General features: G+C 41.9%; 1 long non-coding RNA gene and 1 pseudogene across 2 annotated transcripts in view; one reads left to right on the top strand and one right to left on the bottom strand.

Moving 5' to 3' along the window:
* LOC307026217 overlaps positions 1-12,733 on the bottom strand; it is a 39,590-nt gene extending 26,857 nt beyond the window's left edge. Inside the window, exons 1-2 of the long non-coding RNA XR_013804358.1 lie at positions 12,538-12,733; positions 9,313-9,448 (exon numbers count right to left, since the gene is read on the bottom strand). This is a non-coding gene — a long non-coding RNA (uncharacterized lncRNA). The remainder of the gene's footprint in view (positions 1-9,312; positions 9,449-12,537) is intronic.
* Positions 12,734-17,138: 4,405 nt separating this feature from the next.
* The window catches only part of LOC307026455, a 10,244-nt pseudogene continuing 1,782 nt past the window's right edge, over positions 17,139-25,600 (top strand). Inside the window, exons 1-4 of the transcript XR_013810597.1 lie at positions 17,139-17,317; positions 23,501-23,630; positions 24,509-24,669; positions 25,561-25,576. The product of XR_013810597.1 is annotated as an uncharacterized misc_RNA (transcript). The remainder of the gene's footprint in view (positions 17,318-23,500; positions 23,631-24,508; positions 24,670-25,560; positions 25,577-25,600) is intronic.

Below are 25,600 nucleotides of genomic sequence, written 5' to 3'. Positions count from 1 at the left end.
AAAATGATCAAATTGTTTTCTTTTTGGTGATATTATCTTGCTGCCATGTCTGTGGAGCGCCAGGTGAAAACCTTGAAAATGCTTAGCTCATGGAAAAATACTTTTTTCTCAGCACAGCACTTTTCTCATGGAACAGCTCAAGAATATAATCTTTTAACTGTATATAAAGGATTTCATTTTCTCACCCTGAATAATAAAAGTTTAAGTTTTAGTTGTAGAGGTAGAGGCATAGAAAAGTATATAACAGAGAGGAGAGTGTAGTGATGGTCCAAATCGATGCCTAAGTTATGAATATACTTCTAGGGAATCAAGCAATTATAAAACGTGTCTGTTTGAGAAGACAAAATACTGCTTATATAACTTATGTGGTAACGGCCTTGAGACAAGTGCACATACTAGCATCCAAGGGGACACTTAATTCCATTATTTTTATATTTTTATACAAAATTGAGGCGTTTCTTTGGGCAGAATGTATTATATTAGTCACACTTTGCATACCGTCACCACTAGAAACCACTCAGTGGGTAGAAATCTTGGCTGCTTCCACGTCCTCTGTTTCACAAAGAGCATACTTTACATTTATACAGCTCCTTGAAGTGTTAGCTCATGCTAATTACAAAAATGTGTTGTGTGTCATTCTAGAAACATACTGTATATCTGACCTTTATATCAATGTTCAGAGCTTTGTGTTTGAACATGAAAAAAACATCTTGTCTAATAGCATAATTGTGTAAGTGTCTTCTCTTCTCAACACTTCAAATAAGAGATGGATAGCATCCTATTCTTCTGGGGTTTCTTTATGCATGCATTTCATAGATATTAACCACTTGTTCATTATACATTTCATACTCATTTGGCGGCATTGAAAGGCCCAAGGCCAAGACGAGATTATTAACCACCTCAACTGCCTTCCAAACAAAAAAGAAGAAAGATTGGAGTATGTCTTTGGACCAAATCATTTGGCTCCACTTTATTTATTTCTCAGTTCTGACTGAGCTAAAGGTCATTGATTTTACCTTGAATGACTTGTAGTGGCAATTACTTATGTTACTTTATATGGTAAAACCAAATGATTATATTATGCTTAGAAATTGTTTGGTCAACTCGACCTGTTGTACCACACGGTAGCTTCCTGCCAAGGTCATCCCTGGAGGATGCGGTTCTCCCTATGAGAGCATTGTAAGATAACAGTTTTCTAAAGAAAGTCTTATCTTTTTTACTTCCTGCACAGCAACAGTCCTCTATAAAACACACACACACATTATACCCTGTGCACACTCCTGCAGACTACTCTGTACTCTGTGAGACATGTACCTTTGAAGCTTCAAATAAATAACCATAAGACAACGCTGCCTGCTTTCACCAGTTTATTATTGATTACTCTCATTGTACATCTTTACAGTATTGACGAGTTTAAAATATCCACAACAAATTGGTGTCAGAAGAGTTGGTACTCTGAAAGCTCCGTCGGGGACACCCAGGGACGCTGGTGGTTGGCCGCCGGGATCCTCGGATTCTCCTCTACCTCGACAGAAAGTGTTACGGGACGAGAGGACCAGCGCCTGAGTGAAACTGATTGACTTCACGAGATCCAACGAACTCAATTCCTCTAAAATATCTGGTGAGATGTACAAATTCTAATTGTTTAAAAGTAAAAGTTAAATAACCTCCATGACGTTTATTAAGCGGGTTGCTCAAAAGTAGGATATTTGGTATATCCGTAGGATATTTGGTATATCCGTCGTAAAAGGTTTTACGATCAGTTTTTGTGTGATTTGTACTGAGGAACAAATATCACATCACCGACGGGTGTTTTGGTAACACTTAAAGACTTTCTCCATGGGGACAAAGCAAAGTAAGGGGGCAGAGCCTCCTGAGGGCCCAATTGTAGATGTCATGCGAGCAAAATATGGTGAAAGCAGTCTGTCTAAATTAAATATATGGACGGAAATGTTCGGATTTCCAAAGGGAGGATCTTTGAGTAAATAAAAAATCAAAGACCAAAAGGAAAAATTACAAGAGTGTGAAGATGGAATGAGAAAGAAGAGTAGGCTACAATTAAAGTAAAAGAGTTAGAAAAGATAGAAAGTCACAGAAAGTGTTTAAAATACTGGGAGGATGAAGCAGAATGCCGTGAAAGGAGGCAGTTGGCCTCGGCAATAAAGAAAATAAAGGTGGAGGATGAAAGTGAACGAAAAAGGGAAAATAAATGTTGTCCGAAATCACACAATCCATTCCACCAGATGTCCACTTCTCTGTATCCGTCTCTTACAGGTACGAGGGACCCTCTCCTCGACCACGGATTTCCGTTCCACCCTCAGGTCCATCCACCTCCCCCGGCGTATCGAGACCCAAACCATTTGGACGCCGGTGCCGTGGGTGGGGATCCAGCAGAGGCAGAAAAACGAAAAACGCTGCGACCGAAAAAACAAGGCCCAACTGACCATGGTCCGAGCCGTTACAACCGCCTGGTCACACCAACCCCAAGGAGACGCCCGTGGCAGGGGGGGCCAAGGAGGCAGGGGAGGTGTCCGAGGCTTCAGAGGAAAAGGCAGAGGACGAGGAGGCAACCACACTGGCAATAATGGTGCTTGTTTCAACTGCGGTGAAATGGGTCACTTTATCGCTGAATGTCCGAAGAACACCCAAAAGAAAGACACCCAATCTGCTCAAAACAATGACAATTCTTCAAACTGACATCATCCGCGGGAGGAGGTGGAGGAAGAGGAGGGAATTCGGTCGAGTGAGACGGGGAAGTGCCACACACACACACATCGTGCAAGCTATTGATACATTAGAAAAATTAGAAAACATGCCTGTGGTTAAAGAGGGTACATATTTGAAATATGACACTGAAACAGCATTTAAGAAATGTCCCACACTAACTCTGGCTATCATGGGTGTTGGTGTTACATTTTTGGTTGATTCTGGGGCTACACATTCTGTGGTAAAACTGGCAGATTTGCCAAATTGTAAATGTTGTGGTAGATTTATCCACTCAATAGGAGCTGCTGGTGTGACTGTAAAGGAGAAGTTTTCTGTAACAATTCAGTGTAGAGATAACGGTGATGCCAGCCATCCATTTCCCACATCAGTAAAACACAGTTTTCTTCTGTCATCTGTCTGCCCTATACATTTATCGGGCAGAGATCTGATCCTCCGGTTTGGCCTTGATCTCATTTCTACAAATGAGGGTCTAAAAGTCAGACGACCATCTCCTATGATGGTCCAAAAGCTCTCATTTGATGAAGAATTGTTGTATGTGTATCAATGGCTGGCAACATTTCCTGATTCTAAGAAACTGTTGCGTTTGGCCCGTCAGCGTGTCTCCTCACTGGCTGTGTTTATGGAAGCTCCTCATTTGCATTGCAATGCTAGTGTTTCTGATGATAAATGCAAATAATATGATGAACCGTTTCTGTTGGAATGTGTGAATGATGAAATCATGCTTAAAACGATGTATTGGAGCTCGCTGCGCAGCGCTATTTCTGTCACACTCACACCCAAACAACACCAGCTGTATCAAATACCGGGGGCGGTCCCACACATTTCACTAGCAAGGGGCCCCACTGATAAATGGAGGGATTTGGGTCCATTCGTTAAAGATTGGGAATCTATTACTGATTGGACAGCCACACACACACCTCAGATCATGTACTCTATGTCACATGATGTGTTTAAGTATGATGTCAACTGTAATGTACACGCGCTGCGTACTCTGGCTCTGATTGGGGATAATTCTGTTAACCCTGTGCCAGGCCCAGGGGAGCCTGTGTTTTCAGGATACTCTCATATTTCTGAGCTTCCTGCCGCGCTAAAAGATGTGCCTCCGACACTCTGGGCAGCTCACAAATATGATGTTGGTCTAATCCGTTCTGCCGAACCTATTGTTATCACCCCAAAGTCTACCTACCGCCCAAACCAACCCCAGTACCCATTCAAGCGTGAAGCTGTTGATGGCATCCGGACAGTTTTGACCTCTCTGCTTAAACAAGGGGTCATTGTTCCATGTAATGATTCTCCGGTACGCACTCCAGTGTTTCCTGTTAAAACGATCCGGGACAAACCTCCTGACGAATGGAGATTTGTGCAGGATTTACGAGCTGTAAATGAAGCCGTACATGCACGCGCGCCGCTCGTTCCAAATCCTTATCTCATTCTCTCTCCAGCTCCAGTTCCAGCCTCTGCAGCATTTTTCACTGTTGTAGACCTCTCAAATGCATTTTTCAGTGTCCCTGTACACAAAGACAGTCAATTTTGGTTCGCATTTGAATATGAGGGTAAGCCATACACATTCATACGTTTGTGTCAAGGCTACTGTGAATCTCCCACTGTGTACAACCAAGCATTGTGTACAAGTTTGGCCTCTCTACAAGTTTCCAAAGGCACCGCTCTCATACAATATGTTGATGACCTCATGATTTGCGCACCCACAGCAGAACAGTTTGAAGCTGATACCATCTCCTTGTTACAACACCTCGCAGCTGAGGGCCACAAGGCCAGTTTGTCTAAACTTCAGTATGTGCAAAAGACAGTTACATTTCTGGGTCACATCATTTCAGGAGAGGGAAAAACGCTTTCAGATAAGCGTATTGCATCATTGGCTGCTCTGCCAAAACCTGTCACTAAGCGACAGATGATGTCATTTTTGGGTATGTGTTCATACTGCAGGTCATTCATTCCTAACTATTCTCCGCTCGAACAGCCACTCCGTACAATCACGCATGTCACCGGTTTGAAACCTGCGGATCGCCTTATATGGACGACGGAAGCCGACGAAGCCTTCATTAACATGAAGCTGGCTCTCCAATCCCCTCCGACACTAGGTCTACCTGATCCTACCAAGCCTTTTACACAGGCAGTAGATGAACGCGATGGGTGTATGACCTCAGTTCTCCTTCAAGATCATGGGGGAAAACAGAGGCCTGTTGTCTATTTTTCCTCCAAGCTAGACCCTGTAGCTGCTGGCCTGCCTAAATGTCTCCGTGCAGTTGCTGCAGCTGAAAAAGCTCTCAACTCCTCACGTGACATTGTAGGTTATGCACCTTTAACACTGTTGGTTCCACATGCTGTTTCTCTCATCCTCTGTGAACAGAGAACATCACACCTCTCTGCTGCACGTTGTCTTATATATCACACATGCCTGTTAGACATGCCTAATGTTGAAGTCAGACGCTGTACCACTCTGAACCCAGCATCTCTTATGCCACTCCCAGAAGACGGTGACGAACACGACTGTGTTGCCGAGCTTCTTATTGTATGTACTCCCAGACCTGACTTAAAAGATGTACCCCTGACCAACCCTGACCTCATTTTGTATGTTGATGGGTCCGCCTCTCGCGACCCTGTGGGCACTAATCGGGTGGGTTTCTCTGTTGTTTCAGATTCTGCTGTCCTCTGTTCCGGACCGCTCCCATGCCACCTCTCAGCACAAGCAGCAGAGCTCGTAGCACTCACTGAGGCCTGCACTTTTGCAAAAGGCAAATCTGTAAATATCTACACTGACTCACGTTATGCCTTCGGGGTAGTACACGATTTTGGGGCTATCTGGAAGTGTAGACAATTCCTGAAATCTGACGGTAAGCCAGTGCGTAACCATGTCCTAGTTGCAGGCTTATTGGACGCAATTCTGCTCCCGTCAGAGGTTGCAGGATGTAAATGTGCTGCACACACCAGCAACACCGACCCCGTTTCATTAGGAAATGCTGCTGCTGACTCAGCTGCAAAGGCAGCCGCCCTGATTCCTCTCGCACCACACGCACACTCATTTGTTAACAATCCCTGTTTCCTCCATCACTGACAATATGTCGTCACTAACTGCCATGCAGCAGTTAGCTCCACCAACAGAAAAAGCACAGTGGAAAACTGCTGGTGTTACCTTTGACCCCACCTCCAGCATCTGGGTTGGTCCAAATTCTAATCCATTTCTCCCGAGGCATTTTTTCTCACGTTTTGCTAAATTAACACATGGGTTGGATCATGTGTCAAAAGGGGGGATGTTAGAGGCTATCAATCAACATTGGGATTCACAGTAACAGCTCAAAAGCACTGTGAAGCATGCTTAATTTGCATTACGCAAAATTCTGGTACACCGGTAAAGGTTACAGGAACAGGTGCACACCCACCCCCAACTAGACCATTTGAGCACCTAATGCTGGATTTCATCGAACTTAGTCCATCAGAGGGTAAGAAACACTGTATTGTAATGGTTGACATGTGGTCCAAATGGGTTGAAGCCTTTCCGGTAAACGCACAGACAGCAAATGCTGTGGCTAAAGTTTTACTAAAGGAAATTATTCCTAGATGGGGGATACCAAGCAAGATCTCTAGCGACAATGGTTCACATTTTGCTAATGAGGCCATTGCACAGATAGGAGAATACCTTGGCATGGACATCAGAAAGCATTGTGCTTACCATCCACAGAGTGGTGGTGCGGAGAGAAACGTACAATCAAAAACAAGCTAGCAAAATGCTGCGCAGAGACAGGTTTATCCTGGACACAAGCCCTGCCCATTGTGCTGATGTACATGAGGATGCGGAAACGAACACGGAGTCCACTCAGCCCTTTTGAGATCCTTTTTGCCGCTCCTCCACAGATTGGGATCAAGGCTCCAGGATGTCCTCTCCCCTCCACAACTTTGTGTGAGGATGCTATGTTGTCATATTGTGTTAACCTGTCATCCAATTTAGCAGATATCAGACGCCAGGTAGCGGCAGCTCTACCTACCCCTGCTACTGGTCCACTCCACTGATCCAACCAGGCGACTTCGTGCTGGTCAAGGACTTCCGGAGAAAGAGCTGGAGATCCAGCCGTTGGCAAGGTCCCTACCAGGTGCTTCTCGTCACCCAGACAGCGGTCAAGGTCGCCGAGAGAGCCACGTGGGTCCATGCCAGCCACTGCAAAGCTGTCATCTCCGCCCCAGTCTAGCCGGTCCAGTAGAAACTAGGGATGCCAGTGATTATTCGAATATTCGTTACAGTCTCCATAATCGAATATTATTTTTAAAAATCGATTTTATTTATATATTTTTTTATTATTATTTATGTTTTTTTTTTTTTCTGGCTTAGTTTCAACCAAAATATAGACTAATGCTAATAATAGTAATAGTATTAATAATTGTAAATGGCCATTGGTCATACCACCAGTTTGTTTTACTGTAAACTTGGAGGAAGCCTGCGTGCAGAGCAGACTGCTGCTGCAGCACGCTACACACCGACCCCGCCCCCACCCCCTCTCTCCCTCACACGTGCGACTAAAGATGAACAAAGCGGCAGGTAAAAAGAGTTCAAGGAGCTGTATCATTTTTTTAATTTGTCGTTTATTTTGTTTGTACTGTTAAACATGTTCCAGTAAAGAACACAACGGAATTCCTTTTGACAGAGTTTTTTTTTCTTTCTCTCCCGCGGGGGTGGGGGAGGGTCGGTCGAATAATCGATTATTATTCGCCAGGGCTGCCGAATAATCGATTTTGATCATGGTCAGTTTCTGGCAACCCTAGTAGAAACAGACGACGACAAGTGACGTGCCAAGTCACCACCAGCACCACACATGCAGCACATACACCCTAGTACCACACACAAGACTCATGGGCGACGGCCAGCTGTGCTTTTTCATATGCGACTGGTTCCTCGTCTGTGCCGTCATGGTGTGGGGTTTAATTGACATGGTCATGAAGGCACGGGCTCAGTCAGACTAGACACATCAACTCATCAAGTCCCGCCGTCCTACTACAACTACAGAAGGCCAAAATATCAGACAGGGGCTACGTTGTTTGCGCGTATGTATCTGGCAAAACCCCCATCACCCCCAAAAAAGACACCCCTAAAGCCAAACCTCTAACACAAGTTCTAACATCAATAGGCACATCAACCGTTCTGAAACATGACCCAGGTCATTTCTGCAGTCCGCAGGGCAAAACGGTTCGTGTTATGCATGCACCCTTTTCCCCCAGGACTCATCAATGGCATTACCTGTTCGCCCACGACCCCTAAACAACACAGAACAGCTGTGTGCCTTTATGGCCCTGACCGGGTCTACCAGAGGGTTGAATAAATGGTATTTTGCAAACGCCTCTCTTCCAGCACCATGTGAGCACATGGCGAACGCCACACTGCGTGCAATAAACTCCACCGAGATGATGACTAACTCCTTCGAATTGTACGACCCGGTGGCACACTTTCACCCCAGCCGTCTAGAAAACCTTACCCATAGTTTCTGCATTAGTAGAAGGGAAAACCGCATAGGCTTACACCTTGGCACAACCACGAGTTGCATTCGTATCATAAAAAACACATGCCTGCTTTCCCCAGTTTATTATTGATTACTCTCATTGTACATCTTTACAGTATTGACGAGTTTAAAATATCCACAACAGACTCCAGGGCTGCCCAAAAAACAATCCAATTCAAAAGCAGCTCAAAGAGAACATGTTGGATACTTCCTGAATACAAAAAGCCACATCCACCAATGTTAATCATCACTTTTTCTCTGGGGTATAAGCACAAACTCTAACTCTACAATTGGGATTATTCCGTAAATAAGAATAAAACTGTTAGAAACCGCAACGATGAAGATCTTGCATGAAATTTGGGTTCTGTATCCAGCAGAGTAGAATCATGCCTCAAAAAATAAAATAAAAATCAAAAAAACACCTGTGAAGGATACAAACAAATCTAAACAAACAACTCAATAATTATGACTTAAGACTGCTGGATGCAGTGTTTCTTTCAGACACTGCAACAACAACTTTTTCCACTCCACCACCTTCACCCAGACTCCCTGCCTGCTCTCTTTAGAATAATGAATTAACCTATTTGCCCTCATGAGTAAAATTAATGGACGTTAACTGATTCAAACAACAGAGAGAGCAGAATCCTCTTCGGGGAACTTTAAAGGTGACAAATAATGTCTCCATTTGTGCAATTTTTGGATTAAAACTATTAACTGATACTTAAAGAGACTTGCTTAGATAGTGAAGAGCTTTGACGTAAAATAAATCATACTTTTATATAGATTATATATTTATAAAAACTGCCTTTTAACCATAGAAGTTTAAAGATATTGTGATATTCAGTTTAATGACCTGTTCCGTGTGTGTGTGTGTGTGTGTGTGTGTGTGTGTGTGTGTGTGTGTGTGTGTGTGTGTGTGTGTGTGTGTGTGTGTGTGTGTGTGTGTGTGTGTGTGTGTGTGTGTGTGTGTGTGTGTGTGTGTGTTTAATGATCTGCAACCCATAGACCTCCTGCACCTTTTGTCATAGACAAACGGCAGAAAACAAAAAGGAAAATGCCAATGGTGTTAGCTGTGAATTACCTTCTGTGCCGTGGGCGCTCAAGATGATGCAATGACTCAGCTCTCCAGGATGCAGAATAAAGGATCACATTGTGTTTGAATGCACGAAGAACTGTCTATGCTGCCAGCATCAAGGAAAGGTGCACACTCTAGTGCCCTGAAGCCAAAAAAAAAAAAAAAACTTTTGTTAAAATTCAGCTAGAGTCTGACTGACCTTAACAGTATAGTTAGTACAAGAACTTTTAACTGGTTATATAACCGTCTTAATGTGATACTGATGCCTTTATATTGCCTATTTCTATAATTGCTATATAAAGCTTGTCATCAGTGCCATCATGTCAGATTTCGGAGAAATGCTACATAATCAGAATCAGGATCGGTTTTATTACCAAGTACATTTACACATACGAGGAATTTGCTTTGGATTATGTGGTTCATATAGACACAGAAAGAAGTGTATCCTCCTGGGACCCAGCCCATTGAAAATGTCAACTGTAGTGGACATTTTGTTAACATGCATCTCCTTTGACTCTTTTGAGCTACTCTATCAATCCCAGATGTACTGTACAGAGGACATCCTGGTCTTTCCAGTGATATGTCATTGGTTAAAAATGTTCTCATTCTTTTCATCCAAAATGGCTGGCATACCAAAAACTAAATGTTATAGAAGCAGGAGAAGTCAAATATTGTTGAATAATTGTAATTTTTACCATGAAAATCATATATGTTCTTGTTTATTAATATGTGAGGAACTATATAATTAGTTCCGAAAGCAATTAAATAATTCAAGTTTTTAAATAACAGCTCTTTTATAAATGTTCATCCTAGTGGACGTCAGGACCGTCTTCATGGACTTAATGACTCAATATTGTTGCAGGAGACGGAACTGAGGCTGATATTTTCTGTACCAGATAGTTAAGGGAGATTTTGAGCTCTCAGATGACGAGAGAGATGAGAATTTCACACCTGGGATAGAAAAGGGTCAAGAAGAAGGGCGGGAAGAGATGCAGGAGGCTCCATGAGCGCACAGATACAGACAGAGAGACAGATAGGGATGAGCTGGAAAGACATGAGCCTCTGTGGGCCAAGAGCAGCACGCATGTCTTATTGTTGTTTTTATTTTAAGTGGAGCCATGAAAAATGAGAATTGTCTCAGGAATGCAAGCTTTGTTTCTATGAGCATGGTCAAATGGAGACCACATCCTTACAACTAGTCCAGATGACCCGACAGCCCGTGCCGACTGGAGTCAATGAGGTACTTTTCCCACTACATCGACTACAAAGTCTTTGAAGATCTGGAAAGATTCACCAAAAACCAAACTAGTTTTTTAGTGACCAAATAAACAGCAATGTTCAGATCAATTACTTATTTATGTTTTAAATAAAGGTGAATGTATTATTGTATTAATATCACTCTATAACCATAATACGTTACATACTGTAGTCTATTTGTTCATTTTGGCTGTCTTTTCAAACTAAAATGGTCCCGACGTCCTCTACAGTGGACATACTGTAACATTTTAAAATACAATTTAATTAAAAAAGTCTAAATTGCAAGATGTTTTTTTAACCCTAAATAGGTAGGAAATCAAACAAAAAAGGAAATTGGAAGACACTTTTTGGTCCCAGATATGTAGCAAAATAAAATATAAATAGTACTGTTATATAAGCTATTTAAAAAACGATTTTAAGATTATTCTAACTAATAAATAATATGTAGACAAAATATAATTATGTGAGACACTGAGTAGAGTCAACTTAAATAAAAATATGTCAAATACTATATTTAAAATGGAGAGCTCTGCTGATTTAAAAGAGGTCATGTCTAGTGTGGAGATTAGAAATGTGCTCATGCTAAGGCTACATTTGTATATAGAAATGTTAAATGGAGCCAATAAAAAAATGTATCACTTAAAACCTGTACCATACAGTTTACACTCGCAAAGCATATACTATATTTCCTGAACAGATATATTAATGTTTAAAACATGTAATTAATATTTGTGCTAGCATAGTCAGTACATGTGGCTAGCATGCTAATCTATTAACATGTTATTCCTGGTAATTTCAGAGTGTGTTAAATCAATACTTTATTTATAATATGTCCCATTCAATATAATTTTTGGTTTTATGCTACTTTAATCATCCATGTTGGGTGGCTTTTACCTGGTGGTCATGTGTCCAAACTGCCAACAGGAAGAGGGAGCTTCCAAAGGGATTCATTGGAGAGTGATCTCAGACTTTACCAAATTGAACAGAAAATAGGGGGGTTTCAATGTTTTCTGAGAATAGTCTTTAGGAACAGTCCCTAAACAATCTACTTTGGTAATATTTATAAGTTGGTTCAACTGACGTGCAGACCTGCCACCAAGAACCTAGCTTAACCTCTGTGTTTTTTTACTGAGAAATTTGACCAACATTTAATAAATGATAATAATAAATTGCAAATGACCAAATATAAACAATAAGTAGGCAGTCAGACACCTATAACAGTAATATTGAGGGTGTACATCCAAATTAAATTGATTTTTTGTGTAACGAAGTTGACAAAAAAGTGAGAGAAAATACATTTGGCAGCAAGAGAGTTGCAATTATCTTGCATCCTCTGCAAAAGTACAGTGTCAGCATCTTAGAGCTGAAGTATTCAGGTTCAATGGCAATGATTTTTGTGATATTTTTGTGCATATAGGCATAACATGAAGGCAGTAGGCTACAGCTTGAAAACGTTCACACCAATTTCCCACTGCTCTATCCCTTTGTAGTGCAGAGTAAAGCTAACCATATCGCTGCTGGGGATCTAAAAGTAATTCTTGACACTTCTGATATAGCTGCTTGTTTCATATACAATCTCTCTCCCGTGATCGAATAAGATGGATCCTTGATAAAAACTAAGATATGAGACCATCTGGATTGAAGGAGGTCTTTTTTTTACTGCCCTAATGCAGCAGTATATCTGCAAGCAATCACCTCTCTTGGTCCAATAATTTACGAGGAACATGTTCCATTTATCCCATCCTTCATTTTATTCCTGAGAGATCTCTAATTAGCTGCATCATTTTCCAAGTTTCTGTCTGCAAGGAGGCGAGTAAAGCCTTGAAACAGATTAATGAACGTAGAGGAACATTAAACCTTTACAGTCTTCCAGGCAGGCGCAACCTGCATGTGGGCTGAAAACACACCAAATGTACAGTATAGAATGTATGGGAGGTGAGACATCATTAGTTAAAGTCAGACTCAAATACTCACTGATTTTAGTATCCCAGGTAAATGAAGAAAAACACATCAGAAGCTAATCTTTTGCCTTCAAACCTCCTGTGGATATACTGTCTGGCAGTGAATGAGGCGTGAACATGAAGTACCTCCATCGTCAGAACTTCATTATCTACTCTGTGCTTCTCATTACGGCCTCTTCCCCCGGGACTGCAGAAATCATTAACTGCAGAGCTATAGACAAGTTTACGCGCCAAAACACGGGTAGCGCCATGACACTACACAAATGCACTTCATTTCCGCCGGAAGTCTTTTGCACAGCGTCTGTCGGTGTAAACCGATGTAAACAGTCAGACGGGCACTGGTGTAAACACAGCGATTTCGATGCTAACAGTGATGCTAGCTTGGGAACACGATTCTACTTCTTTGACTGGAGATGGCGTTACTCTCCCCCACCCGAATTCAGTGCAAAACTGGGAGGATAACATGACGACGTGGCCCAGCATAAAACCAAAATAAACTGCCTTATTTAGGTCATGCCCACAGGAGCCAACAGTTGTCTGTTGTTTACATAATGCACAATTTACATGATCTCTTTATGCTGTGCAATATATCATATGTGCCTGTACTGTTTGAGTGAAAATAAAGTTTGATGTAATTTAATTTCATTATTGCACTGTTATTGCATTATTGCATTTCATATGTTCCTTAGAGTGCTACAATTTCTTTTAACACAGTTCATCATTCATATTAAGCTCATACTGTATATAAATAACACTGAATTAATTAATTGTTGAGAGGAAACTAAAGAAATGGCTTCAACAAGAAAGATCACATGTTTAATCCTAACAGGTATTACAAATTAAAATATAAAAGCAGCCCACACAATTACATCACTATGAAAATATTCATATATAATATTAAAAAATACAATGCATGCAGTATTTGTTGTGTTTATCTGTATTTATTGAACAACATGGCTGGGTGCTGGGTGCTGGTTTGTGGTCGTAGCACTCTCTATCTAACCACTCGTTCAGGTGCTTTCTCGAGTGATTGCAACCAACTACCGCACACGTATTTCCCGAACCACTTTTCTTCATGTTGTAATTGTTATATCCTCTTTGTCTCTGCGATATCAGTGCTTTGTCGGCACAACGGAGCTAGCAAAACAAACCCAGTCCGCCAAAACGGAAGTGCATTGCATCGAAGGGAGGAGTTCAGGATGTAGAGCGGAAACGGCTCAATAACTTGTGTATTGTATAGGATTACAATTTGCATAGTTTCAGGTGTTCCTGTTATTCCAACCCAGTCCCACAAAAAAACGTGTAATAACTACGTTGGTCCACAACGTAGGACGTAGTATTTCTACAAAAACGCCTCTGAAATTGTGGCCCGTCTACACTACGGGCATCGAAATATGCTTTCAACGCTTCGCCCATTCACTTGAATGGGGTGACGTAGAATATTTTTAATCTTCGCCGAACTGCATTGTGGGGAGCATGGCATGGCTTTGCAAGCATCACGAGCATCTATCGGCCTCAAAAGTTGAACAATGTTCAACTTTTGAGGCTCGATGCTTGGCATCAGCCAATCAAATTCCGTGTATGCAAATCCCGCCAGTGCAAGCTCAGCCAATCAAACCGCGTGCAAGCTGGGAGAGCCAGACCGCAGTTCATTTCCTCATATTCCAAACGAGATATTACGGTAGCAAATCACCCGGTTCTTTACGACCGGAACTATTTACCGGGATACAAACCGGAGGAACCAGGCATGGAGGGAGGTGGCAGAGACAGTGGGTGAAACTGGTAGGTTTTTCGCCTGTTTGGAGAGTTTATATCCAGTTTACTTCGTTTTAACATTGCTATTGCTTTGTATGTCGGGGGCGGGAGATTCATGTGATTGGTTGCTCGCAAAAAATCGCCAAGCTTCAGACACGCCCAGCTTCAAGATTTTTTCATGCCTGTAGTGTAGACGGGCCGAGCTTTTGAGGCTCGATGCTTGGCATCAGCCAATCAAATCCCGTTTATGCAATTCCCGCCAGTACAAGTGCTAGCCAATCAAACCGCGTGTATGCTGATACCGCAGGTCTTGACTATTTACCATATGTCATAAAATGGATAAATTAATCATTGCCGTGGCAAGTGTCCCTGTCCTGTATGACTGTACTCTGTTCACCTAAACCGGAGGAACCAGGCATGGCGGGAGGTGGCAGAGACAGTTGGTGAAGCTCGTAGGTTTTCAACTGTTTGGAGACTTTATATCCAGTTTACTTCGTTGTAACATTGAATGGACAGCTAGTAATGGAGCATAACATATAATATATATTAATAAATATAATATAATAAGTATAAGCATAATATATAACATAACATATAATACACGCACAGCTATCAAGCATAGACAGTATATTTAGCCAGCATGGAATGTAGCATAAAAATAGCAGTCATTAATGGAGGAATAATTTAGTAAATTCAAGAAATTAACTTTGTTATTTATGAACTTTATTATTTCATTTCATTTTATGTGTGCAAAAAGAGATGGAAGACTCTGAGGGACAGGTTCCGCAAGGAGAAGAATATGGAGAAGGAGGCAAAAAGAAGCGGGGCAGGGTCTGCAGGGGGGTACAAGCCCTGGCGTTTCATGGCAGTGATGGGGTTTTTAACCCCATTCATCATAGACCGTGAGACGTCCAGCAATGTCCCCCGGCCGACCCTGCCTCCATCCACCCTGGTGGCAGAGGAAGAGAGCCAGGTAGAGAGTGAGACAGTCAGCCAGCCAGTCCACCGGCCAGCCCGCCAGTCAGCCAGCAGAAGCCAGCCAGGAGGAGAATTCTGAGGTCCGGGGCAAAAAACGGGGGAGGGAGAGGGAGAGGGAGATGTCCTCGTTCGAACGAAGTCTGCTGTCAGCAATTGCCCAGCCAACCCCACCAGTGGTGGAGGAGGACGAGGACTTGCAGTTTTTTAAGAGCCTCTTGCCCACCATGAGGCTGATGACAAGGGGACAGAGGGCAAGAGTCTGCCTCAGGATACACCAGCAAATTTTTGACATGGACCAGGACAATTTAATAATTTTTTCACACATACTGATCCAAATTACATTTTTTTTACACTCATCACACAAACTTCACTCACAACATTACCAAATAAAACATTATTTAAAGTATGTTATTGCTATACTGTGTCTTCACTTGTTCATGTGGTTTGTCAGTTGCAACATACCAGAAGCTTCATGTATGTCGGTATATATAATGTGCTTTCTTCTGTAATTGTTCATGTGAAAACCTATTGAAATTACGAGTGGTTTATCAGTAAAAACAGGGCTGAAAGAAAAAGATTGTTTGTCATAATATAATAATATCAATTCAAGAAACATGTTTATTAGGAATGTTTGATTTTAAAATGGCTCATTTGGAATATTTGCTCTTTAAAGAAAATGGGTAGCTCTTAAAAGAGCTTTTGGTTTGGAAGAGCCATGGTGACCCTACATCACTTTATGCTGCCATGACACTACACCCTCCTCATTCAAATAGGAGCAGAAGGTCTCCCGCAGTTGGATGGATCGGCGTGTGGCGTTGTTTGAGCCCATCCTAGGTGCATCGCGCAGGGTTGGAGCTTCATCACTCGACTCTGCGACGACAGGTGTGCGTGATGGCCTTCCTATTGTCTTCCTGCGGAGGAAGTTGTGCAACACACAGGTGGCCTTCACACACAATTCTGTTAACTCCGGGCTGGTGGCGATGACACGCCGGAACATTCTCCACTGTGATGCGAGGACGCCAAACGCACATTCAACAACCAACCTGGCCCGGCTGAGGCGGTAGTTGAACATCCTCCTTTCACGCGTGAGCTGACGTCCAGGGAATGGACGCAGCAGGTTTTCCAGCAGCGGAAGAGTCTCATCCCCAACAAACACATGGGGAAGAAGGCCCAGCCGCTCTGCTCCTGGGATGACGGTGTCAGGTGGTAGCTGCAGACTGCCATCTCGGAGGCCCTCTCCAAAAGCAGAATTCCGCAGGCTCCCACCGTCGCTGCTCCTTCCAAAACCTCCAACATCCACTACCCTGAAGAGGTACTGGGCATCCACGACAGCCAGCAGTACCAAGGAGTGGGTGGACTTGTAGTTGAAGTACAGGGACCCAGAATTTGCCGGAGCCTGGATCACCACGTGCTTCCCATCAATGGCACCAACGCAATTCGGAACCCAGCAGCGATGGCTCTCCAGTCCTCCGTCTGTGATACCGGCATGGTCTCCTCGACCAGCGCGGTCCAGATGGCACCCGCAACCTCCTTCACGATGACAGCCACTGTTGCATGCTCGACCCGATAGCTGAATGCTATGGTCCTGTACGAGTCACCGGTTGCCAGGTACCTGAGAAAAAAGTAATATACAGGATTTAAAAAAAAAAAATACACACACACACACACACACACACACACACACACACACACACACACACACACACACACACACACACACACACACACACACACACACACACCTGAGTTTACCTAGCTATCTTAATTAATGTCATTCATCTGAACTAAATCACAGACTTCATTCATCCATTGCATGCATTCTCTCTCTTTATATACAGTCATATTAAAGAAGTAGAAATACACAAAACGTACCGTAGACAGATGGCGAGTCGCTCGGCGGGTCCGATGGACTGCAATCAGTGGACCCACTTTTCCGAGCAACTCGTCGAACACGCGTTTGCTCATCCTGAAGTACTGCTGAAACAGTACACCATCCGGGCGGAGCTCTTGGACAAGAACGTGGTATTCCCCCCGTTGCAGAAGTTTTCTGAGTATCGGATGTACCCAACAGCGACGCACAATACGTGGCCTCCTGCGAGACATTGCTTAAACCAACGCTACCCTTGCTACAAAACCGGCATCCATTTTGGCAATAGTGGAGAAGAAGCAGGCTTTTTTTTGCTTTGTATGCCGGAGGCGGGCGGGAGATTCCTGATTGGTTGTTGGTCGCCTTGGGCGCGAGAAATCGCCAAGCCTTAGACACGCCCAGCTTCAAGATTTTTCGATGCCTGTAGTGTAGACGGGCCGTAAAATCCCTACGTTTTTTTTTCCACCATTCATTCCAATGGCTGGCGTCTATGTCACGTGATCTTCACATTTCTCCCTGCAGAAAAAAAAAACGTGGCCGAACTTCGTTTTATTCTCGGTGTAAAATGCCTATTTTAAGGTTAGTTTGGCCATTAAAATACGTTTTGATGTCATTTGATGCGAGAAATATGAGTTGTTATTTCAGATTATGTGTGCAGTGGATGTACATGATCTTTAGTTTGCAAGTTATTATGAAGATTACTTCAGGAAATTGTGTCTATACAACGTTTTCATTGTTACCAAGGTGGTTGCTAGGCACGCTGCTATCGATATTATTTCTGTTATGTTGTGTAAAATGGTGTTATCTTTATATTGCTACCCCCTTCCCCGTCAATGTTGGTCCACAGCGCAAACGTATTAGTTTAACAAAATCCGCAATTGTGGCATAGTCTGGTGCCGAGTGATGGGAGTCGGAGGCGGGGTATCAAAGGTACAAGCTAGACTTTTATTTAGCATCTCAAAAACAGACCGGCGGAGACAGGAAGTCCGGCTCACTAAAATGTCCGTGCAGAACAATACCCTAACCCATTGATCCGTGGGTGAATAATGTCAATCACCACAATAGATACGTTATTTTCCCCTGTGCAATTCTCAATTTACTCAACAATAACACATAATTATCCTTGTGTTTATTTATTTGTTTGATTAATAAACACAAGTTTGAGTCCGTCAGAAGGGTCGGAGCAGCTCATTTGCTTTACCGAATATTACACCCGGAAGTAAGTATTCTCTCCGCTTCGCTTGGCAAACCCCGTGAAAGTCCTCAAGCTCTGTGATTGGAAAGTGTGCTCCGAGAGTTACGCCGAGCGCCGAAAAGCGCTTTCAAATGGGATGGAACCACGGCAGACTGTCCAAAACTGGATTTGAACGGGTCCACCCCGTCCCCACTCCTTCCCCAGAACTACACATGCTGGCTATTGTTTCGCAACATGTTCTCTATCTATGGCACGTCTCTACTGGGAGTTGTAGTTTTAAAAGACGTTTTCATATTTCCCATAATAAGAAGTTGCCAGTATTAAACTGTGTACATCCCTGGAGGTTTAGGGGATAGGAAACACTCAAATTCACGCAGTAGAGACGTGCCATAGATAGAGAAAATGTTGCCAGCATGTGTGGTTCTGGGGAAGGAGGGGGGGACGGGGTGGATCCGTTCAAATCCAGTTTTGGACAGTCTGCCGTGGTTCCATCCCATTTGAAAGTGCTGTTCGGCGCTCGGCGTAACCCTCGGAGCATACTCTCCAATCATAGAGCTTGAGGACTATCACGGGGTTTGCCAAGCGAAGCGAAGAGAATACTTACTTCCGGGTTTAATATTCTGTAAAGCAAATGAGCTGCTCCGAACCTTGGTCCTGACGGACTCCAACTTGTGTTTATTAATCAAACAAATAAATAAACACAAGGATAATTATGTGTTATTGTTGAGTAAATTGAGAATTGCACAGGGGAAAATAACGTATCTATTGTGGTGATTGACATTATTCACCCACGGATCTATGGGTTAGGGTATTGTTCTGCACGGACATTTTAGTGACCCGGACTTTCTTTCTCCGCCGGTCTGTTTTTGAGATACTAAATGAAAGTCTAGTTTGTACCTTTGATACACCGCCTCCGACTCCCATCTCTCGGCACAACACTATGCCACAATTGCAGATTTTGTTAAACTAATACGTTTGCGCTGTGGACCAACATTGACGGGGAAGGGGGTAGCAATAAAGATAACACCATTTTACACAACATAACAGAAATAATATCGATAGCAGCGTCCCTAGCAACCACCTTGGGAACAATGAAAACGTTGTATAGACACAATTTCCTGAAGTAATCTTCATAATAACTAGCAAACTAAAGATCATGTACATCCACTGCACACAAAATCTGAAATAACAACTCATAATTCTCGCATCAAATGACATCAAAACGCATTTTAATGGCCAACTAACTTTAAAATAGGCATTTTACACCGAGAATAAAACGAAGTTCGGCCATGTTTTTTTTTTCTGCAGGGAGAAATGTGAAGATCACGTGACATAGACGCCAGCCATTGGAATTAATGGTGAAAAAAAACGTAGGGATCTTACAATTTCAGAGGCGTTTTTGTAGAAATACTACGTCCTACGTTGTGGACCAACGTAGTTATTACACGTTTTTTTGTGAGACTGGGTTGGTTATTCAACCCTGAGTGTATACCATCAGCACGCCTAGACTACTGCAACTCCCTCCTGGCTGGTCTACCTGCATGTGCCATCCGACCTCTGCAGCTCATCCAGAATGCAGCGGCTCGTCTGGTCTTCAACCTTCCCAAATTCTCCCACACCACACCGCTCCTCCGCTCCCTTCACTGGCTTCCAGTAACTGCTAGAATCCACTTCAAGACACTGGTACTTGCGTACCATGCTGTGAATGGATCTGGCCCTTCCTACATCCAGGACATGGTTAAACCGTACACCCCAGCACGTGCACTCCGCTCTGCATCAGCCAAACAGCTCGCTGCACCCGCACTGCGAGGGGGACCCAAGTTCCCGTCAGCAAAAACACGTGGGTTTGCTATCCTGGCTCCAAAATGGTGGAATGAGCTCCCCATTGAAATCAGGACAGCAGATAGCTTACACATCTTCCGACGCAAACTGAAAACTCATCTCTTTAGACTCCACTTCAAGCGATAGAATTACTAACAAAGCATTTATATACTAATAAAGGGCTGGCTTTCTAAATGCCAGTTGAGTAGCACTTGAAATGTTTGGCTCTATGAAACCTGATGTACTTATATGATTCTGTTTTCTTAAAGGTTGTATCTTCCTGGTCGAATGCACTTATTGTAAGTCGCTTTGGATAAAAGCGTCAGCTAAATGAAATGTAATGTAATGTAATCAGCAAAAAAAGCAGTGAAAAGCAAGAGACAGAGCATTTCAAATCATAATTCACAATGTATATTTACAATGTATTGAATGGAAGAGTGCTCTGGCATCCAGAAAGCATTATGCAAATACATTGAACAGAATAAAGTAAGGAAACGTACATTTTTAATTCAAGACATATACAAGTTGAATGTGAATCCTAGAGGTAATATTCACCATCACAATTCCACCTCCCTGCTACAAAGAATCACACGGATGATGTTGACTCTCACTGCCTGTCACAGCTTGTTGCTTTCCACAACAAACCGGAAACAAACAACTCTCTGACAATGACAGCTGGAACAAATACTTGAGACATCCATGGAGGGCCTTAGGGAAAACTAATTATCACATTTCTGAACTCATCATTTTTTCAAATTGAAAGCTGAGTGATGACACCCCCCTGTGTGCTTTATGCATTTTCCTGTTCTCTTAATGCCTACTCTCAACATGCAAATGACAAGCCATAGAATTATATACATGATCAGCACTGTTCTCTTGTATTTCCATTCCTTTCTCATAGTTAAGTTAGTAGATTGGAAAGATGTCAGATATATTTTTAGGTCCTTTGATATAATGGCATGGCCTGACTAAAATACATGATGAATGCAATTTAATCTGAGATTTGTTTGACTTCTTACAAAAAGAGAAAGGGTCAGTTCAGAGATCAGATTCAAAAAGCAAAAAACAAGAGTATCGACTTCAAAGTAACGCCTAACGCCTGAAACATATTTCAGAATACTGTTTAGCTGTAAAACTAAAGAGATGTTGCTGTTTTTAAATCTACTATCATAGTGAATTATTTAGCATAGCAGGCAGCTGTTTTCCATGAAAAATGCCAAGGAAACAACAAGGTACACTGGCATGAGAGCTTGGTGTAGAAAAAATGTGACAAAAAATATTGCAATTTTAAAAACAATGTTTGCAGTTTTCCATCATCCATATGATTGTTTCCACCAAAGCCTTTTCATTCTCCTCTTCACATGGGCATTCGTCTCAAGGGTCAGCTTGACCAAATTGGTTTGGAATAGAAATCTTGGGTGAAACCTGTCAACAGTTGATCTGATTTACCTGAGGACATATCCAGGTTTTTCTCCTTCCTGAAATGATGTTATACTGCAGAGCCTGTGGTCCTTTCTGTCTCCCCTCTCACCTAGACAGCGACCGGCTAGAAAAGAAGAGAGGCATTTAATAAGCCAGATAAGAAAATTGAAGAGGAGTCAGTGGAAACCTCTGTGGCTCTGAGATAAAACTCTTTAGTGTGTAACTCTACTTCACAGTACAGAGCAAAAAAAATACACTTCAGAGCCTCAACTCATTATAAGACTTTTAAAAACTCCCAAAGCAGGTGTAATTACTTCTATTAAATCATGCTTTGGACTTTTCAAATGGGAAACATGATAACCAGAGTGAAAGTACTGCACGTTTGAGTAGTAAAGTACCTCAAGGGACACAAGGTTGCTGATTTACTAAATGTGTTTTGGAAGGCTGCATTTTCTCTTTTGCAGAAGGCTGCAACCATATTGGATTCAAGATTATACACATACAGTAGACTAGGAATGCTGACAGTTTATAGGTGCTTACACACGTGTGATAAGAGAAAAAAATTCACACGCCTTCCTATATGTTCCAGCAGTAGATCACAGTAAGTCGTCTCATCAGGGAACAGGGTCCATTTAAGATGCAATTCCACTTCAGCTACAAGATGTTTGATTTATTGCACGGCTTAGAGACACAGACTTCTGCATATTGAATTTGTTTTATAGCTCTGTCATACATACAATGTGGACAGGGATGGATATTCCTCCTCCCCTGCAATCACCATCTACCATATTTCCACTGTCCTATCTTCAACCTCAGCTGCAGTGAATAATCTAACTCCACCTTATGTGCTGTGCAATGGAAAAGGTGAAGTAAGAGAATGTATTGAATTTGATTAGTTTTCCTCTTCCTATGAGTGTTGGAAGATGGTATACAGTGCATGTGACCACACAGCTGTGAGCTATTTACATTTTATATATAATTTATTCGTCAGAGTTTGATGAATTGAGGATTTTTATGTATTGATAAAAAAAATGGAAATTCCACATGACAAGTTATTTTCTGATATTTTGAGCTCAATATATTTAATCTGTATTGGTTTCTGACGATAAAAGAGATAAAATCCAATGGCCAGAATGTTAAATATACTCTAAGATGAATTCCTGCATGATAAAAACTAGGATACTGCAAAAAATACACATAGAGTAGGATATATTTTTACTTTTGTATCTAGGGTTTGGGCTCCTCAAAAGGGTCATTGGATTATAGAAAATAAGACATTTGGGGATATTTTTTTGCATTCGTTGCTTAAAAAAATTCAACCATTAAAATGAGTGTAAAGTGTATCTTTTCCCAGAGCATAAAATGGAAATACTCAAATAAAGTACATAAGTATAGAACAATATAAGTTTGTTTGACACTGTTAATGAGGTTAATTTGCACTAACGCCAGTGATATATCTGATTTGTTTAAATCATAAACTCTGAATATAACGGTTTAAATTAACCACTGCTGCCCCCTGGTGGATGCAAGCAGTACTGAGTCTCATGTGTGCGTCAGGAAAGGTGAAGTTGCTGATGTGTAAATTGTGGTTTTCCAGATGTTTAATTGAATACTTCAGTACCTTGGCGCACAGAACGTATTCCCATCTGCACTTGACCATCGGTTTGAAAGGAATGCATCTCAAAACAGACAACTGCGCAGTCTGGAGAAAATACCTTGCAATATTTATTTATTTTTATTTATGGATGATCTCTTATGGGATTTTTTTGGAGCTTATGTATTCCACTCAAATCATCGCAGTGTCAGATCATCAGTACCCAAACACATGGAATCTTAATATAATCTGTGGATTTAAATGTCTGGCAGCCTCAGTCCTGCAGAAGCCATTGCTGTAAACAGGAGGCGCACAGTGTTCTGCCGTTAATGCACGGGTCGCAGAAAATTATTTTCACACTTGCAAGAAACGCATGCGCGCAGAAGAGAAACCAACCAGTTTGTATCAAGTCGAGGCTGACGGATGTGATCGAGGCAAAAAAATCTCCTGCATTCTGGCATTCATGGTGACACAGTGAGTAGACATTCAGATTCAACTTTTGGAATGATTACACCCTCGCATTTGTGCATTTTTTAATACAATAGACTGGAAAAATGATGCAGTTGGGCTGGAGCATCTTTAAGTGAATATTCCAGGCATCTTTTTCCATTTGTGCGTGTTGTGGTGTGTATTTAAATAATAATAACGATGTTTAAACATAATGTAGATATGTTGCTCTCTGCCTGGCCAGAAAACCATCTGACTGTAAAATTATCAGCTTTTCTCATCAAATAATGTAATTATGTTTCTATAAATGGCTGCACACTGCTTGCTTTAGGGGGATTGCTTCGAATCGAACATCATGCATGAGTGTGTATGAGTGTGTGTGTGTGTGTGCATCCTCCCGAAGATGCGACTGATGGATGCGATTGCGTCGGTCCAAGAGTAACGCCTTGTCGCTATCATTACTGCTCATCCCTCACAGACTGGGAGAGAGGAGGACAGAGAAAGGCGGCTGTTGCTCATGACAATTTGTTTTTTTGTTGTATTCAGCATGAACCATCAAACCGGTAGGACATCTCGAGCTTTCAACTGCGATATATGCACCTTAAACGCACCATACGCCTAATTTCTTGATCGGGAAATGTCGATTTATTTAGGATGCATTGCACAGAAGTTGACCCCACTCGTCATGATCATGAAGTGTTCGTGCGTACACATGTTACCACTTTCCTTTACAGGATTATCTGGCCTTTCATTGCTTATTTAATCAGGTTTAAGACAGATCCAGGCCTCCTGTCATATCTTAATCTCTTGTGATGTCTTGGATGTTTGTGTGCGTAATGCGCCAGCTTGATGCGGTAAAAAAAAAAAAACCTCAATGTGGTCTCCATGTCTTCTTCTCTTCGCAGTCCATGGGCTCGGAGCGGGTGGAGATGCGTAAGAGACAGATGCAGGTTCATCAGGAAGCAGCTGCCAGTGTCCTCCAAGCGCGCCACAGAATGGGAAACACCCCCACCAACGCCTCTAACGCCTGCTGCTTCTGCTGGTGCTGCTGCTGTAGCTGCTCCTGGTAAAGACCCTGCCTCACACTGGGAGATATGTGGGGGAAAAGGCCCATTTACTGTATTTTGGGTAGCCTTTAATAATACATCTACCCCACACAAATATTAACGGAGAGATAATTGGAGACAGTATATGTTGAAAAAGGCTATCTTTATAAAAAATGAGAATACCCTTTGTTTAGATGATGCAGTTGCTGTCTAAAATTCTTGAACAATTCTAAGTCCTGTTTCAAACGGGGGAATCAAATGCAAAATAATCTAAAGAATAGCCAAAACATAATTATATTCATCAATATGGACTACAGGGAATTAATAGGCAACAATTTGATAGTTTAATAATTGATTAATTAAACATTGGCTATAATTGCTGCTTTTTATATTTTAAATTGTATTAATGTTAATACATATCTTTGAGTTTTGGACTTGGTGGTTGTACAAAACAAGTCTTTTTTTAACGATAAACAGCCATTTATAGACATAATGATCAATCAATGAATTGTAAGAAAAGTAATTTATTGTAGCATAGTTTTAAAAATATGATACACGGCTTAGGCTAACTGGTATAATAATTGACATTCATCGATATGTAGGTTTTGGAGTCTTAATCATTGAAGACTAAGGTAATTTTTCATCATATCAGTGTATCCCTTATGGCCTTTGCCAAATGATGGATCACACATCATACACAATAATATCAGCTGTACTAGGGTTTGATCCATTACAATCCTATAAAAGAATATAGATTTTAACTCGAAAGATAGCTGTTTTGAAAAATGTTTTGTTCTTAGACATACATTTCCTGTCATGCCTGCCATACTTAAATGTTTTCTAATGTGTGGGCTTTAGAAGTTTTATTTACTTTGAAAATATGTTAAACTTTATATTCATGCAATCCAAAGGGTGCGTTGTTTCGAAGTATACTGCAGGAGACAAACCCTA

Source organism: Notothenia rossii (genome assembly GCF_949606895.1).
Source record: "Notothenia rossii genome assembly, chromosome: 12".
In the NCBI taxonomy this organism is placed as follows: domain Eukaryota; kingdom Metazoa; phylum Chordata; class Actinopteri; order Perciformes; family Nototheniidae; genus Notothenia; species Notothenia rossii.
The sequence above is the reverse complement of the archived record's forward strand: the minus strand, read 5'-3'. Positions and strand labels throughout refer to the sequence as shown.